This window comes from Anas platyrhynchos, chromosome 6 (assembly GCF_047663525.1).
Source record: "Anas platyrhynchos isolate ZD024472 breed Pekin duck chromosome 6, IASCAAS_PekinDuck_T2T, whole genome shotgun sequence".
NCBI lineage: Eukaryota > Metazoa > Chordata > Aves > Anseriformes > Anatidae > Anas > Anas platyrhynchos.
The window spans coordinates 36,267,581-36,286,823 of NC_092592.1; the positions used below are offsets into that span (position 1 = coordinate 36,267,581).

The 19,243-nt window shown below is 40.1% G+C and overlaps 1 long non-coding RNA gene across 5 annotated transcripts in view; it reads right to left on the minus strand.

Annotated features, from left to right (window-relative positions):
• Nucleotides 1–477: 477 nt before the first annotated feature.
• The window catches only part of LOC140002756 (uncharacterized), a 144,914-nt gene continuing 126,148 nt past the window's right edge, over nt 478–19,243 (minus strand). Inside the window, exons 1-5 of one of the 5 annotated variants that reach the window (XR_011810167.1) lie at nt 14,659–14,796; nt 12,703–12,896; nt 7,649–7,740; nt 5,014–5,136; nt 478–1,892 (exon numbers count right to left, since the gene is read on the minus strand). This is a non-coding gene — a long non-coding RNA (uncharacterized lncRNA). Of the gene's footprint in view, nt 1,893–5,013; nt 5,137–7,648; nt 7,741–12,231; nt 12,677–12,702; nt 12,897–14,619; nt 14,797–19,243 lie in introns of those variants that run through there. The other 4 variants (XR_011810169.1, XR_011810165.1, XR_011810168.1 and 1 more) reach the window with 4 other exon arrangements.

Here is a 19,243-nt window from a genome sequence, read left to right on the forward strand (position 1 = left end):
TAGTATGGGGCTTGTGGTTCAAGTTCTTGCTCAAGAAATAGAAAGGTCCCTTTCTTCACCTTCCTCTGCTGGCAGCACCTGCAACCTACTTGCTAGTTTGTGCCATGTGGGACAGCCAACCATGACCCTGAAAAAGATTAATGATGTCATTAAACATGTGCTAAAGAATCCTGTTCAGATACTCTCACTTGCCCAAAGACTATTTAGTTGTTCCATGCAAAGCAAAATACTTTTAACGTGAGAAATTCCCCACTTCAGAAAGCCATACATTTCAGTGGTTAGGGCTAGAGCATGTCTGTGGGAGGTCAGTGTTGAGTCGCCTCAACCAAAGGAAAAAAATGTTCCTGGGGTTTTACATTGCAGGTAAATTTACATTACTTTAATCAGCGGCCTATGGGAAATGGCTGAAATACACATTTTGAATCACTGCTTTGGAATTTAGGTGTCCTGGCTTTGCTATTGCTATTATTTATTCGGTTATTTAGGGATTTGAGGCACTACATTCCTGATGGACGTACTAGCGTTTTCATCTGAAATAACAGTGTGACATCCTTCTTTCAGCTGGTGTGGTTTTATATTTGATTGCAAGTGAAAGTAGTTTCTGTAAGAGTGGAGAAGTCTGAGCAAATCTACACATGGCTGACAGGCAGGGAATACTCTGAAGCCTGCTGTGACTGCAGGCTGAGGTAGGTATCAGGCTTCTCCATGATGTTAAAGCTCAGTTTCCATATGTACGGGAGCAGGGTTGTAGGCAGTTTGGAAACTTCACTGATAGAAGCCCCAAAACCTAGAAAAATTAGACAACTCCAAATTTTACTAGTTATTTAGGGGTATCTAAAACAGTAAGTCGCTGCTATGCATGTGAAAAATCCAGATTCAGAGTTTCCACCACACTTGTTCCAGCAACACTTTTAGTATTTGCTTTCAGAAGGATTACTTGGAAATTTTAGCAGAAATACAAAAAATGTTCATCCTTCTTGTTTGCTGCTTAGGGAAATCCCTCCTAATGAGCAAACCTGTGTCTACAGTCAGTAAAGTAGCATCTCTTAAAGTTGTGACATAAGTTGTAATAGGGTAAATACCCTTTCGTTTGTAGACTTCAGGGTTAGTGGCATTACCAAGACACCCTTTTGCAGATTCAGTCTAGTGGGAAAATCAGAGGACTGTAAGTTCAGAGAGAGCCCCAAAATCATTAAAAGAAGATGTGAGAGGCCTGTTCTTATCCAGGGCAAACACTTCTTGCCTCGTGTTGAGCAAGTTTCTAAGGGTTAGCTCCATGTAAACAGTCACAGACTAAATAGGGCTGCTAAGTCAAAAGGTGAGATCATGGAAACCACTCATCATTTATTGCCTCACCTCAGAGGCCTCTGAACTACACGCGCTGTCACTTTTTGACTTTAAAAGTTTCCTCTGGTTTTGGACCCTTTTGCAAACCCAGGATTGCCTCAGCCCTGGCCCAGCCAAGCAGCCAGGCATGTTGTCCACTCCACTGAGGCTCTGAAGGTAGACATTCCCCACCTCACCCTGTGAGGCCTCAAGGAGGGAAACATTCCCAGATTACATCTAACACATGCTGATACATTACTCTGCTCGGAGGAAAGCATAGTGATGGCCACTCTCTTACAAAAGTTAGTCGGAATGATAAGTCAGATTGTTATTTAAATATATATCTGTACGTATATAGAGAGCAAGAGTATTATCCTAGGAAAAAGGAACTCTTCTTGTCATGGTAGATGAGAAAAAACATATATTGAGCTGCTAGTAGTGTGGCCAACAGCCATGCTCGAGGTTCCTCTGAGTTGTAGTTCTTCCTCAGCCATCATGCTTAAGCTGTGTGAGGACAAGACAGAAGTCAGCTTTCTGTGTACTTGAAGGGAGAGAGAGGCAGAGATCTGGAAAACAAAACCATGACATTAGGAATTGATAGAAGAAGTGATCTGAGTTATTTAGCACCTAACATCAAGGAGATTTAGGTGCATACAACGACTGAAGGATAATCAGAAGGAACTAGTACCCATAAGCAGAAGTTAGTCAGAAGTTAGATCAGAAAATCACTGATAACTTCTACAAATGGTGTTTCTCTTTGAGACACTGGGAAGGATCTGAGAAGCTTCTTGTCCAAGCTTTAGTGTTTGGCTTTGCTAAATGCAAGACTCTAATGCTGCTCAGAATCTAGCAGCTCACACTGTCTTGGGAGTGCAGTATCTGTAGAAACCAGATTCTGAGCATTTCGGTTCATCTATTTATATGCAATTGACAGCATGTTGAAAAATGATAGAGAACATGCCTCCCAGAAGTTTTACATTTATAAAATGTAAAAATGGAAGCTTATTAACACTCTAGCTTCCTCATCATTATTCTTTGAGGCACCTCTTGTGGGTCTCAATGTTTCAAAATAAAAACTGCCACCCATGTGGTGGTACCAAAAAAAAGGAATTTCTTATTTACTTGAACCAAAATTGATTCTCAGAAATATATCTTTCTGCTGTGTATGTCATAAACTAAGCTGGCTATAATTGATGTTTCACAGACAGATATAAGCATATTTCTACCCTGTAAATTATCTCTACTATAGATTGTTGTTGTCCTTGTGGCAGTTTCTGCAGAGCGCTTGGGAGTCAATGCAATCACTTACTGGCTCCCACATTCTCTGGGGAGCATATGGTGCTCCGTGTTGTCCATATGCCTGTTTCTCAGAAACAGCGACTCACCCAGAAATGTTTGGAAATGTTTATTTGTGTGTATGTATATGAACACAGAGATAAGTGTGTGGGTGCGTGTTTATATATTTAACTATGCAGAAGTAAACTTTCTGGCTGGAAGTTGGCAAGGGTCAGTTGAAAGTGCTCTGTTGAAATGGTGGCTAAAATAATCAAAAGTCCTTTTCGCGTCCTCACAAAACCAGTGCCTCATTGACACTTTTAAAGCATGTAATTTGGATGGGAGTGGATATATAAAGGGGATGAATATATAAAGAATAATATTATATATCTTAATTAACTGATCAATAAAACAAAGAATGTGCATTGGGAGAAATCTTGGTGTTTTTTTTTTTTTGCATAAAGAAAAAGATTTTGTTGAATTTAAAGAGGAGCAGGTTTGACCCAGAGAGAAAACAACAAAGAAATAAGGAGAGCTGGAACACACAGATATGTGCATTACCATAACATAACATGTAAGACACAACAACCATGGCCCATGCATGCAGAAAATCGAACAAAGGAGAAAAGTTCAGAGAGCCTTACACTGATGAGGATATGCACTTATGTGGTCAGATGGGAGGTCTGAGTGCCAGGAGGCTGCTGGCATCTAACACCAGCTGAGGATCTGAGTCACCCTGGGCCAGTCACATGAACTTTTTGTGTTTCATGGAAACCAAAATGAGCTAGGCAGAACCTCGCTGGAAACGAATACTGTAGCTAAGAAATGTTTTCCAAGTCAGCTCATGAACATAAAGATTCCTCTGGAAAGTACCTAACAGAGCATTTAGTAGAAGGCGCTTTCAAAAAACTCCAAAGAAAGTCTTTGCAAAAGTATTCTGATGTTGCTGTGAGCAGTTTGGTGGCAGCCCCCTGAAAACTCTGCTCCCAGAAATCTCAAGCCTTCAAATTCCAGTGAGACCAACCCTTCAGAGATGCTGCAAATAAACTTAGTATTTTCTGAGATTCTCAATATTTTATTAAGCCCTAGACAGAGGAAGCCAGAAGAGAAAAAAAATCTCTGTGTAAATGTTTGGTCCTACTGAAGTCAATGACTAATCTCATACCAAGTTCTGTGGGCCAAGATTTCTTCCTGTACTTTTAGTATGTAAAAATACGTTACACAAATGAAATTAGAACTTCTCTGAATTCTGGTAATAATAATAGCAATCTGAGGTAAGTTTGGGAAGAATCAAATTTGAATGATTCATAGATTCAAGTACTATTGATCTTCCACATTAGCAGTTAGCCTCTGCTGGCATGCAGTTACTTAATTCTTTGTGTATTTATGATAGTTGCAATGGCTGTTTTTAAGTGCTATATGTTTCCATGCTTGTAAGTAGTATAGACTTAGAGTTTATTTACACTGGGAAGTTTTGGGAAGTATGTAAAACTGAGCTGCGTAATGTGGAACAACTGTTGTGCAATGAGTATGCACAATTTCTAGTTAAGCTTCTTCCATCTGAAATACTCTGCCTATGCATTTAGGGATTTTTCTTGCTGCAAGAGTATACAATATCTGCCAAAATTTCTTGAATTCTGGGTCTTTGGAGTCACAAAAAAAAAAAAAAAAAAAAAAATCCCTACTCCGTCCATCTGTTTTTTTACAAGTCAGGGCTGTTTTGCAGCACTGGGTCAGTAGGGTGGAGAAAACTGTTGAGCACTGTGAGCCAAACAGCTGTTGCACAAACCAAAGTGCTGCAGAGAAGGGCTGGTAAGCAGTGGTAGATGCCAAAGGCGCCTGTCCTCATAGGAAGGCCACCACTGGAACACAGCTGGGGAGACTCTTCCTGAGGCCAAAGGATGCATTTCCCAAGGACAAAGAGGAGCCGGCATTCTGTGTAGGGCTGATGCAGTAAATGTGACAAACAAAGGGGCTGCAGCTAAAAAGGAAAATAGGAGTTCCCAAAGGAGCAGACAGAAAAAGAACTAAGTATGTAAAAGACCTTGAAATGATGAAAGACATTAATGGAAAGTGATGGAAAGGGGGAGGTCATAGGCACATGGCAGTTGACAGGTGAAAGCTGATTTCCTTTTGGGTTTCTGTTTAGTAACAGATGTGGCAGGAAGTTCCAGCAGGAAAAAAACTCACAGAAACCACACCAGAAGTGTTGAGAGGTGCAGGCAGAACAGTGTCTGTCACAGAAACAAAGGCAATATTTGTATGCATTGAAAGGGCAATCTCTGATATACATGACAAGAAATGTAAAACGGCTCTTTGATTTGAGCCACAGACAGTCTGACAGCTTTCAAGGCACACGAGATTGGATCAGACCCTGTGTGATACAAGAGGTCTCCTAAGGGAAAAGCAGACCTGGTTTGTGGCATCTTGGTCGACGCAGGCTCCAGGCAGACCCCAGGGGCTTGTTCCATGCAGAGGCAGGCTGGGACTTCTCCCTTCCCAGCTGACACAGCAGGCAGCATGCTGGTGTTGTACCTAGGGATGAATTACAGCAGCAAAGGTAATGCTGAATATCACCACCCCAAAACTGAGAACAAAACCAATGGAAACATCATCCACCTTGAGTCTGGCTGTGCTGCTCCTAATCACCCTTCATCTCCCCCTTTAGGAGAAAGGGAAATTTAAATTTAGGGGGAGATGAAGAGAAATTAGGAGGAGCACAGTCAACCTCTGGGGGAGATGAAGAGAGTTAAGGATAAGAATAGTCAACCTCTGGGACCCTTTCCTCACCCCTTCACCTGGAAGTCAGATTTCCAACCAAGTACAAAACTGAACTGGGAGTGCTGCCCAGCCACTGCCTGCTTTGCCAAAAGCCGGTACCTGATCTCAGCTTCTCAGATTTTGTCATCAATCACATAGGAACACAACTATAGTAACACTAGTGCCCTACTTCTTGGGCTACACCATGATCAGCCCTGTAGGCTGCTGTGCTACTTTAGAGATCGGTTTTAAAAGCAGTAGGAGACTTGGTGACGACTGGGAGAAACAGCAAGCCTGTTCTAATTGCCCAGGGTGACATGCAGTTATATTTAAACATCGTAAGGCAGCCCAGCTGGGATTTTCTCACCAGCATTACATGTCTGCGATCTCCAGCTTGAGGGCTACAATTGTCTAGTTTATATTTCTGCTTGTCAGACATAAGCCTGAGTGTGTTCCCTAATGCTCTATGCCAGAGAGGGACAGGCGTGAATACAGAGATGGAAATTTCCCAAATATGTTTGTCGTAAGACCACGTAAGTGGAGAGAAGTTTGGCCCAGTTAATAATTAATAGCACATTTTTTAAGTAGAAAAAGTCATCCTGTTTGCTATAATTCATTGTTACAAAATGTGATTATATTCTGTTGAATTTACGAGGGAAATCCTCAAAGCTCTGCTTATTTTTTGGTGCCAGAAGACTCAATCTTGTTTTTCCCAGCAATAATTTGTGATATAATGAAGAATTTGGTATGATTTACACTAAAGAGTTTATATCTTCAATGTAAATAAACGCTGTTCATTTTGTGCCATTAAGTCTTGAAAGCTGAGCTGAGAAATATGTTTTAAGATGCAGTTTAAAAAACAGTGAAGATCAGAAATGATAAATAGCATGACAATCTTTTGGGAAAGGATGTAAGTCTTCATGCTTCCAGGACATAAGATAACCTCTAATTAATGGGGGCTAGTAAGAATTTTTCCTGTCAGCAAGTTATTTCATAATTGCCTTCTGTAAGGCTTCCTGTACTTTTCTCTGAACCAGCTGTTATGCTTCTGCAGGAACAGTGTGATAAAATCAATAAATCCCTGATCCAGTCCTATATTTCTGTGATTTTTTTAAATTTTTTTTTAAATGGGAACTTTCTAGCAGGCCAAGATCAGCTTTCTTTATTTGTGAGGCACAGGCTGCTAAATCCTAAGGCAAAAGAAATGACTTTCTTTCTTTAGTGATGCCTTCACTTGTGACAGGAAAAACAAAACCCAAATACTTCAAGTCATGTGTGGGCAAGCAGGAAGGAAGGCAAAGCAATTTTTTTTTTCAGTGAGTTTGTCTTGAAAAGCAGTTACTTGTCTTGTTAATATGGACACACAGCACACATATATTGTATCCTTCTAATAGGATGAAATAAATAGCTTATGACTTGTGAGGTTTGTCTCCAAAAAAAAAAAAAAAAAAAAAAAAAAGTATACCCAGCCTTCATTGGAGCTTTGAAGCTGTGTTTAGTAAGCTTTTGCTTAGAGTTGTCTACAACTCTATTATTTATCATTTTCCCCTAATATTTACACTTGTCTTAATCAAAACTACTTTTGGAGTAAAATCTCATTTTTGCTTTATAATAGTTAAGCCTCCAAACCTATTGACTGCAGTCATAGAGAATCATATGTCCATCAGTTCAAAGATAGATGGAGGAAATCTCTTTCTGAAAGTGCCCTTGCCCTTTTATCTGTTATACAAAGAAGCTAAGGGATTGGCTTAGGCTTAGGCTGGCTTAGTTTAACTTTAAGCTAATTGAAAGCTGGCTAAATGAATCATGTCTTATGTTCATAACGTGTCACTGGGAAAGAGAGTTTAAGATCTCTAACTGATAATGTAGCCTAAGAAAATAAGATATGTCCACCTTTTAAAGTATAGAAAGTGGACATGGGAAAGGGAATACTTCTAACAAGTGATAAAACTGTGGCTACGCACACCTTGTTTTGGAAGGTGATCCCTCATGCAGTTCAGGGTCAATCCAACAGCGGGACACATTACTGAGGTATATTTGCAGTTTACTCCATCCTCTCCTTCTCCCATCAATGTCATTATATTGTCTTTTTTTGTTTGTTTGTTTTTTCTTGTTTGGACATGTACCAGGAAAAATGAATGCATTCATGTTTCAGCTCCCTGTAACTTCAAGAAGTTGCACTGATAGTCAGTTGCTAGCTGTAAATGAAACCTTCATATCTTACCCTAACCCTTACAGCACTAATTACAGTTTCCTTAAGTCAAATGTTTATATAAACTGTCATTACCCATCAGATTCCATGTTGGCAGGTACACAAGAAATTGTAATTAAGATTCTACCGGGAGGCTGAGCTGACCCCATTCTTGCAGCCAATCCAATCTGAAGAAAAAAAAAAAAAAATGCAGCAGTTAGGGTTAACACTGGCAAACCTGCTATGCATTCCCTCCAGCCCTAATATCTGCAGAAAACTCATTTCATATTCAGTCTGCACTGTTTAGCTTACAGCGTTGGTCTAAATCCTCACCTGGTATAAACAGATGTTAATCCACTGAATATTGATTCTGTCACTTCAGCACCTGGCTCGTGATGTGTAGTTCTCATCCCTTTGTGTTTCATGAGAGCTGCACTGCCACCTAACAACTCTAATGCACTTTTTAATCTTTTTTTTTTTTTTTAAGAATACTCAAGGAATTTCGGGAGTAAAACTCTAGTAAAAATGACACTGTTGCCTATTCCCTTATGACAGTTCACTACTCACTCCATTCATTTGTGTGCATAGTTCAGGGCTGTATCACAACATCCCAGGAATAAGTGTACACTGAGGAGATGATGGCTCAGCATTGTAGCTGAGCACCCCTGCGTTAATGTCCTATGTCTGGTAGTCAGCAATGCTGACACTTAACAGGAGAAAGTGATCCCTGGTGTAACTCCAGTGACCCTGGGGAATTACCCTATGACAACTCCCATCTACTGAGTAGCAAAAGATAAACTAAACAGGACTGGAAATTTGGAACAAGTTCAGACTTCAGAATATATGGAGGTTTGGGGCTACAGCAGACATTCTCTTATCATCCTTTGTAAAGCTGCACTCCCTTCCTGCACATAGTCTAGTAGTTTCTAATAATACGAAATATACAAGTGACATAAAACCTCTTATTTCTGCTTATGTGAATGTTATTTTATGTGACGCAAGCCATTGCTCTTAGAACTGAATTTTGTTATTTGCCTCTAGAATCTGGTGGTTTGGCTGCAAGACATTGACTTCCAGCTAAAACAATTTATTCCCCAATTGCTTTAACAGCCAACATTTCAAGCAATTAAGAGAATTAATGTATTTTCTTATTGTTAAAAATATATCTGTGAAGAGCTTTAAAACATTTCAGCTCACGCTTCTAAAAGTGGCACGTCACTGCTCCTTAGATATTAGCTGGGAAAACTGTCAGAAGGTTCTACTAAATGTTTTATGCTCTCACACATACACGTACAAGCCAGTTACCAGATTTGAAAATGTATTTAAATGGAAGACAACCTGCTTTCTTCTGCAGAATGGTATTGTGAGTTGTTGGTCGTTGGTTTGTTCGTTTGTTTGTTTTAAACAATCTACTTGTGCCCCCCTTCTTGGGTGATAAAAAAGAGAAAAAAAAAATGTATCTATTCCATGCATATTCCTGCTGGATTCCATGTACCCAATGCTGCTACAATAGCCCTGGAAAGTTTTTCTTTAGCCATGCCTTCACTGAGCTCCTCAGAGAGCACCCCCTTGTTCCTTTGGGTCTAATTTAGAACTAAAACTGTGTATGCTGAGGGGTTGCTTAGAATTAAAAGACGTTTTGCATATGCATAGAACAGGGGTGGAAAAGGGCATCATGATGTGGAAGTGGGCTCAGTTACATGGTGATGATGAACATAGTGCACACTGACACACCAAAGCTGTAAGCCAGGATCAGCAATTTGTGTACACTGCATAACTCTGGTGTAAGAGCTGTTTCAATTTAAGAGCAAATTAAAAAAGATTGAGGAGTGTGCCTTAAAGTTACCAAAGCATTTCGTGATTATGAGAAGGACTTTAATTTAGGAGGCAATTACTCTCACATTTCAGCATATTGAGAACCCGAAGGCATTACAATTATCTGCCTGTGTGTGCCCCTGTTCTGCTTTTTAATAAGACCAAATTCTGGATTCTGAACATTTATGTTTACTCTTGTTTTACAAAGGCTTTTTCTCTTCTTGTGGCTTAGAGAGTTCTTGTTACTCCCCAGTTTTCTGGGATTTTTAAGAGGAATTAAAAAGAGTGATGATAAACTCCTGCCTGGGACCTCAGAGTTGTTGCAGTGACCTTGCTCACATCCATGGAAAACAAATATTTGGTTCAGAAAAGGGGTGCACCTCTAACTACACTGCAGATGAATGCAATGCTGAAACCAGTTTTATGCAGGTTCAGTTCCTTCAGTTTTGGTGGTGTATCTACAGATTCATTGGCAGAAGAGGTGAATAAATACACTGCAGCTTGAAAGCATTGCTATCACTGCAAATAAAGGAACTTACAGAAAGTCATCTCTTATTATTGAGGGTGAAGCATAGGAATTAATTAAAAATATATCTTTTTATTTATATATACACATATGCAAAATGACAGAGAAAGAAAGAAAGGATCCACTTCCTTGTAGTCAAACTTCCCTTTACAACCATGACAGTTATTAATTAGTATTAATTCTGCAAATACAATAGCCAGCATTTTTGCTCCCACATTCAGACTGACCTAAGGATACTATAGAGCTGTAAGCCTGGGCTTCTATTATTAGACCTAAAGCTCAGGACCTGGAGTTGTAAAGAGCCACAGCTATTTTAGCCTGAGCAATGAAGGGGCACAGCAAGAGCTGAAATCTGTGATTAATATAGTCTGGTTAATAACCAAATATGTAAAAATGAGCAAAAATCCAGCAATGAATGAGTCTAAGAGAAAAGGAAATGACTGGCTTAATTAGGTTTTAAAGGATGATTCAGAACAACATAAATCTCAATGAAAGGACAAAAATAATTACAGGTAATTAATGCCAAAGTATCTGAAGCTAAGGAATTTAGTTAGCCTTGAGCACAATACATAACACACCCAGTTCCTCCTTCTGCAGGTAACACAGTGCATCTGGTAATTTAGATCATGGAGTTTCTTTTACATTTGTAATTATTTTTAATGGTTATATTTCTTTTGCCATTAGGGAAACAGTGCTGATATCACAACTAAGCAAATTTTTCTACAACATAGAAACATTTTTACTTTATTATTCCTGGAGCTAAAATGGCATCAGTCAAAAACAAATGGCATCAATCATTCTGCCACTTTGTAGATTGGTATAAAATTAGTAAGATGAAAATCAGGCTAGGTTCCATAATTTTTCTAGCTCTGTCTGCAGCTCAGCAGCTTTTTTTAGCCAAGGATTCATTTATTTATGATAGTACAACAGGTGTCAAAAATCTAGCTCTTTAATGGCCACTTTTGATAGCAGTGTTATGGCCAAAGCTTAGCTTTACCTCCCAGTGTATTTAAAATACATTTCTTTCTTTCTAGTGATTCCATAGAACAAGCTAATATGAGAAAAGTCTGCAGGACTACAGTCTAAATAGACTTGATAGAGAGTATAGATCCTGTTGAATGACACATTTGGGTTTCAGTAATTCAGACAGAAAATCTCAGTTTCTTTTGTGAGGTCCTACACCATCTATTTCTGTTTCTTTGGTTTACAGGAGGTGAAAGCTAATGTCCATAAGTAAGCTTACACTTCACCATTTAGAGCACTTCATAAAGCCTAATTTACAAGAAACAAGGAGATGGAATTATGAATTAGGGCTTATATTTTCATACCAGATACTTGCATTTATGCTAAATTATCTATTTGAAAAAGCAACAAATTTTCAGATTTTTAAACCACAGCTGTAAGAATACAAAATCTGAGAGATGCTCATTTTGTAAACAATTACTACAAGAGACTTTTATGACTAGGGCTGTTCCTTTCTTACTATTGTCTTTGTCCCATTCTGCTGCAATTCTCTTTTCCTCCCTCTATTAAAGTAGAATCCTTAATATTAAACCTCTCGATTCAGCTACCTATATCCAAATATATCATTTTATTTTATCCATTTAGTAAAGTTATGTACTTTTAGTGATGTTAAATTTAACTTGGAAAATGATTCTCAGGAAACATTAAAAAAAAAAAAAAAAAAAAAAGCATCCCAGCCCTTGGAAATCTTCGACCATGATGGAGAAAAATGAGTCCCATCAGTGGCTGTAAATAGATCCCACTTGCTTGTGAGATAACTCTAAGGGGAACTTTGATTTGAAAAAGAAAAAAAAAAAATCAGTCTTAAGTTTTGTTGAGTGCCAGTTGTGGAAATATTTCCTTCTGTAGTCCTCAAAATGAACGGACAAGCTCCTGCTCCCTGCTCGGGCAGGCTTAGGCATCACAGGATTGCCCCTTGTCTAAATGACAGATGGCACAAACAGTGAATTGCCTAAAACCAAAAAACAAGGATATAATTTTCCCACTCAAAACTATGAGGGGTGCTTGGGTGCAGATGGGACAGCTGTAAGGCCTGGTGGCAGCCAGACAAGCACCAGCCTGCTTGGTAATTACCGGCGCACTCCCCTGCGCTGTGCGGCCCCTTCTCCAGCCCCCGGCATGAAATGGAGCCAGGGCTCCCCTGGGCTGCACGAGACCTTTAACACGACTCCGGTAGCGTGGCTGGAAGAGCCTGTGCCCACCACAGCTGCCCTTACAATGGGATGCACCCATGGGAGCCTGCAGCCCCAGGGCTGCTGCTGCCTCTGCACAGCCCCACTGCCCACCACCCTCCCGCAGCCCCTTCCCCACTCACATGTGAGGTACAGAGGTGTTCGAGCAGCCTCGCTTTCCCCACCTGCCCTTGGGACCATGACGTGAGTCACTCGTGGAGAAAGTCTGCATCCCATCCTGGTGTGCACTCCCCCATCAGGGCTCTCAGGCAGGAAGCAAAGCAGAGCCCCAAACCTCTGTGCTGCCCACCAGGAGCGGATGATCGGGATATTCACTCCGCAGGCTGAATGGGAGATAAAAGGCAAGAGATGCCAGTGCTCACACAGCTCTGGGAAAGGCATTTCTATTCTGGGCCAGGGGAGGCTTTTGAGAAGCCTCAGAGGGGTTCAGGCACAAAATTGCCATTGGCAATCAACAGAATGAGCCCTCAGAGGGCACATATGAAATGCCATCTATGACTGTGCTATCAGTTGCACTGAGATATCACAGGAAAAGCCTGCTGTGCTCCGGCTGTTCATCGAGTACCCAGCTCTGCAGTGAGGCCAGTACTCACAGTGCTGTTGCAGGAACTGGTGGCAGTCAGTTCCCAATCCCCAGTGAAGGAAAACAGTATGAGAATGCCTGAATATGTCATCTGTTCAGACCAGACAATGTATAATTAAGTACATCTTTTACATTGGCCACTAAATATTGGGTTGTGAACTCCTCCATGTCTCCGAAGACTAGATACAGATCTGGTCCCTGGGCCTGTGGAAGGAAATAGAGGAATTTGTATTTTGATCATATAAATGTCAATGCTTGAATTTAGATTTAGTCTTCACGTTTAAAAAATGGAAGTTAGGTAAAGATGTTTCTCTTGCTTTGCTCTGAATATGATTTTTGAAAGCCTGAAGAAGTCAGAATTTAGGCACAAGCTCAGTAAAACATAAAACCTCAAAACATGCAAATAAATCAATCATGTATGTTATATATATATCAGTAAATATGATCCCAAAATAATCTCGGGTGTAGTTTTCAAACTTTCATATTACATAAACTGAGTGCCCTGCAGCGCAATTGGACTGACGTGAATTACAAACTAAAATAAATACACCCAGGGATGTGTTTCTTGTTGCTGTTATTTTACTTTTCCTTCTACCTTTAAAAAGTTGCATTGTAGCTCATAAGACTTGATAAGTAAAAATTAGAAGTGTCATTTTAAACAGTGAAGTAATTCAATTTTTGTGCTGTAGATTTTTAACATATGTCCACAGGAATGCTCTTGCCTGTCCTAATTACTTTCCCCCTCTCAAATATTTAAGCAAGGATGGGACATGCCTGAGAGATGCATGTGAGAGCTTTTTTTTTTAGAAAGAATTTAACCTCTGACTTTTACAAGCAGAGACTCGATTTCTAGATATGAGTTCTTTGCCTGCTTTTCAGTAAATTTTATTTTACAATCATTTGTTGAAACTGTATCCAAGTCTTTATTGTGCATGACACTTGGAGTTCTTTTTTATTGACTTATGCTGCTCCTTGCCAAAGTCAAAATGTTGGAAGCAAGGCCACTGGCATGTGAAAAAAAATAAATGTATAAAGAATAAAATTACTCTGGGTGGAAAGAGAAGAAATGATACAAAATAAATATTTCCCTTTTTATGGTCATGTTTACATCACAGACTGTAAGAAAAGTAACAGAACTAAAAACTAAGCTTGTTGTCATGGGAAGATACAGGTATTTTCATGCATCTAATACTTTTATAGGAATCTCGTGACTGGGCAGAAGGGCAGTGTACGCCAGGATGGGTGCAATGGGAAGAGAGCTTTATCTCAGCACCGCTTATTGCTCAGACCTCTTCTTGCCCTTAAATCCCTCACAGCTGATTTCCTTCCCTATCATAATCTTTCACCTTGGGTTCCCCTTTTTATTTTCCCCCTTCCTTCTTTTTCTGAATTTGCATTGGTTATTTGATGATACGGATTATTTCAGGATGTGAATTATTTTAGGATTATTTTCCTGTACCAATACTTTTTAAAGGCTATTTCAATTTACATATATGAAAATAGAGTAAGTTCATACCATAAAGCAACTTTGCAGGACATTTGCGTTCATCAGATATTCTCAAATTCAAACATCGGTTCCCAAATAAAAGCTTCCTTATATTTAAATCTTCCCTGCACTTTCTACTTTTCCCATGTCTAGGAGACTTGGGCCTTGAGAGGGAGGAAGGAAGGAGGCCAGCTGAGATGAGGGAGATCTAATGACTTCCCAGCAATGCCAACAGCCCCAGCCAGTGTTTGCTGATTTTTTCCTAGCATGGCCTGAGGTTTGCAAATGCACCAAGCCACAAACCCACAGTTGATTTTGCAAAGGCTAGTGCCCAAGATTTTATATTTACAGTCACAGAAGCAAATATTTTACACATTTCTACTATGCCTGTATACGGTTCAGGAAAGAAAAAAAAAAAAAAAAAAAAGAATTAAAACATACCGCTTTCAAGGCAAAAATCAGTAAAATCCATCATCTCACCTGTGTTCATATTGAAATCAAATCAGACTGAGTTTCACATTGTTTTGAAGCAAAATCCAAAGAACCTTTAGTGCAGCCCTTAAGAGGCATAAATCCAGAAGAAGTCCTGGTGTTACAGCGTGTGACCAGTTATGTTTGTGCACTAGCAATGCCTCAGCTAGCTGGTTGAATGCTCACATAGGGAGCGTAGCCCATCTCGCACTGCCCTGCTTAAGAGTCATGCAGGTAGGAAGGTTGGCTGAGTTCTCAGAGCTCTGTACGATAACAAATCTGTGTAAATCTGTCTTCATGGTTTTCATCACCGGAGAATATACTCAGTCTGGCAAATGTGAAGACAAATGCCATAAACAGAAATACACAGTTTTTTCAGTTTTCATATTATTACCATCTGTGTCTTGGGAGTGTTTCATATCTATAGAAATACCTGGACATTCTTGCACATAAATGTAGCTGGAATGTTTTTCAAGGTGAAGCTGCGTGCTTCTGTGGTTGAGATGTTTTTGGTATGCAAGTTAGTAAAGGATTTCCCCCAAGTACCTCTGCACTACACTGTTCAGTGTAGCCACATCCTGCCAGAAAGGATTTTAAGGAGGCAAAATACAGACCATTTTTGACACTGACCGCCCCTTTCCTGGGAGAGCCTTACCCTCTGTCCAAAATAGTATTTTCTTTGGGCCAACTCGGAAGCCTCTGTTCCCCCTCCCCTTGAACACACCTCTAGCGGGGAAAGGGAAGGCAGAAAAAGTTTCTGTGAAGCTTAAAAGCATCTTGATGGCTTGTATAAATTTAGGATGATGCCATGCCCCTCCAGTGTGTGCGAAGAAAGGTGCTGCTCCACCTGCAAACAGTCCTGCCTGGCAAGGCACGGCCCACTCACCCGAGCCCAGGGACTGCAGGCCCAGGAACGTGAATGTGGAGCTCAGAAAATGTGGCTCAGCGATGGCCACAGGAGCAAACACAGGTACATCTGATGGCAGAATAAAGCACCTTCCACTGAAGTAACGAGACTGCTCGGTTAGCAGCTTTGGAAGCAAACCACTTGTGATCAGCAGCTAACAACACAATTGCATTTCCTGAATTAAAAATAAGACGTTCGGGAGGAGTCGTACTCATTAGCTGAGTTATGCAGGCTACTTCAGCTGCGTAGTTGGTATTCCACGGAGCTGCTTGTTGCTTACTGAGACTCAGACCCAGGCACCTGGACGTGTTGCTGAAGTCCAGCTGCTCGGACAGTGCGGAGCCGCGCACCGCAGGCCCCGATCTCGCTGCAGGACTCATGGCAGCTGCTGCTGCTCCGAGGCGAGCTGACCGTCCCTGCGGGTCAGGGGTGACAATGCCAGAATGATGTCTAAGACACACACAGGAGAGAAATTCTGCCCAGCTGCATGCAAATGTTGCCTTGTCCTCTCATGGCAACTGAGGTAAGAATGAATGCCATGCCTTTTACCAGAGAATATTAACATATTTCCTTTCAGCTTGCAGTGCTGTGTGTGGTAGGAAAAACAATAAGGCTGTGAGATAGGACAAAAAAAAAAAAAAAAAAAAAAAAAAACAAAAAAAACAACCAAGGAGAAAAGAAAAAAATCCAGTGGGATGAGATCTAATTGGACTTCTGCCTACTAGAAGTCTTTTCAATGTTCCTGTATAGGCCTTCATGCTTCAGTTTTGTGGTACTGACTTCTACTGTGACAAATTATGTGGTGATTGTGTTTATTCGGGAGTACGTCCTTGACTAGAGAGGTCTTAAAGGTAACACAAAGGTTTATTTGATAATAAATAATACTGCAAGGTCTAAACCTGAGCAGCCTGAACACAAAGGGTTTAGAGACAACAGAAATAATAACCGCTCAATCTGAACTAGTATAACTAAAAATAACACCTCACAGAGAACTCCTCTGGTTTTCTTTTTCTTTTCAAAATGAAAACATTCAGCTTAAAATTAACTTGTTTTGACTGAACAATACAAAGGCAAAACGTGAAAACAAAATAGTCTGCATTTGGCACCCCTGTTTCCAGCCCAAACTAGTGTAAATATTGCTGGAGCTTCTCTGTTCGTTCTTCCTGGGTTTGCAAGGCTGGCCTCACAGAGGTTTGCCTTCCCGATCACCGAGTGAGCTCCCACAGCAGCGGCGGCTGCTGGAAAAACACACTGGATGTACTGTACACAGGCACTCAGCCAACAGTACCTGGAAAATTAAAATAATATTTTAAAAGGGAAGTACACACAGCCTATGTGCAGAATAATTACCCACTGTATGTAGGAGAGAGTGGAGGAAAGCAGAGACTGATGTTTCGTACATTAATTTGCAATGTACTGAGGAATGATATACACTACCACAACCACCAGCCTCATCCAGTCAGATGCTTTTGGAGTAAAAGCCATCTTCTGGTGAGTCATTAAGTTCTTGGGGTATCTGATGCTATTTTTGACCACTGGCGGTGTGCCAGCCTCCTGTCTGGTTCAGATTCAATTAGGACACATCCAACACTGTGTGGCTCATACTAATCTTCCCCACAGCAGGAGAAGGAGGACCCAGATGAAGGCCCCAAGGGGAACTGCAATGAGTGGATGTCCAAATTAAACTGAGTGTGTGGAGTTATGGGGATATTGGGTCATTTGTGCTTCAGAACATAAATGCTGTGCCCTTGCTTCCTGAGCATTTACTCTCTCACTCTCCAAAAGCTTGAGGCAAGGAAAAGGGGGCAGATAAAATGAGGTCTGATGCCTTTTGCATAGCTGTAATGGTCCTGAGTGAAAGCCTCTGAAAGACAGTGAGATAAGGTAGCTCAGTGGAATTTAGCACAGGTTCCATATGTCTGAACATTGTTTATGGTGCTAGACCATGCTGTTCTGCTGGATCACCAGGGAGATATATGGGTTTCCTCTGCAAACGACTTTTGTTTTATGGGCAGCAGTTAAACAGTGCCAGGTCGCTAGAAGCATGTCTATATAAACCTCACATCCCTCACCAGGATCTTTCCTGTGAGCATGCACAATGGCCCCAGTGTCAATAAGCACCATGGAAAAAAAAAAAAAAAAAAAAAAAAAAAAAAAAAAAAAGATTTACACCTTCCTCATTGATGCAACCATTTTTACCCAAATTACTCCTCTTCCTTTCTTCCTTCCTTCCTTCTTTTCCTTCCATTCTTTCCTGCTTGTATTTACTGTCTTTCCTTTCTTGTTTTTCTTTCCTTCCCTCCCTGACTCCTACCTTCCTCCATTCTTTTCTTCTTTCCCTCCCTCTCTCCTCATCTCTTTTTCTTGCCTTCATATAGATCAGTTTGGATTCTCTGAGACTTGAAGTGGTGGAGACTGGTTAATGCCATCTTGCAACAGAGCTGTAATATCATTATTTAAGCAAAGAGAAGAGCTTGACCCTGCAAGGTCCATCCTGCCATAAGATAAGACATTAAAATTAATAGGATCAAAGAAGATTTGTGTCTTTCAAGACTACAATTCATGCCCTTACAACTATAGCATTTGGATTTTGATGGAAAAAGAAAGACCGAATGTATAATGACTTATGCAAAGGTTCTTTTGTTCAAGTCAGAGACTTCTCATAGCCCAAGGAAGAATGAAGACTACCTTATAGTGAGAAATCACTTATTCTATAAGACAGAGGGAAAAAGGAAATAAGCCTTCTTTAAATAAAAGAAACATGTGTTTTTTTTTTAAAGAAAAAAAAGTATGTAATTCCTTGGAAGAAAAATAAACTGCATAGCTTTAATGTTATGTGGAAGATTATAGTGTTTTTTTTTTTTTTTTTTTTTAAATAGTGTTAATTGCATTATTTTCCTTTTTTGAATGGACCAGTTCTCTCCATCTCAGGTGAATGGCTGGAATCCTGCATTGTTAATTCCTGTAAGACAACTGAAGTGGGAAGGTGCAGCCTCACAGAGACATGGTTGTATGGTGTTTGTTTGTTTGTTTTTTGTTGTTGGTTTTTTTTGGGGGGGGGGTTGTTTTGGTTTTATTTATTTTTTTGCTGTGAAGAAGTGATAAAAAGCAAACTGAACATGCAATGAATAAATGAAAGTGAAGAAAGCTCTTTTGTTCTTTTGACTAATCTTTACATTAAATCTTTTTTTTCCCAAGAAGCGGATGTAGCATCAGTTACAGCTCTATCTGAATATTCTCACATTTTTGTAGCAGAGCCAAAGAATATACAGTTTATAGAAATCTTGAGAACTGCTTCAGGTGAGATGACAGATACAGCAACAACTTCCTACCCCAAGTTCCCCCTCTGCTTGACAGCCAAAACCAAGCAGTGCAACATGTGATAGAAAACAATACAAAACCAAGCAACAGATGTTGTATTCACAGCTGCACTTTGGATTCAAGAAGATGGTATGGCAAGAAACACTGGCTAGTCTGTGCTAAAATTCCCACTGAATCAAATGGAAACATAATTTTGCCCCCTACATCAAGTACAATCTAAGCTTTCATACCATCCTATCAAAAGGAACAGGAAGAAAAGGCATAGGTCAAAGGAATTGTATGTCACTTTTTTAATCCATGAAAGTTTTCCTGTTTTTTTGTTTGTTTGTTTGTTTGTTTGTTTTTTAAGCTAAAAGAAAACTAACA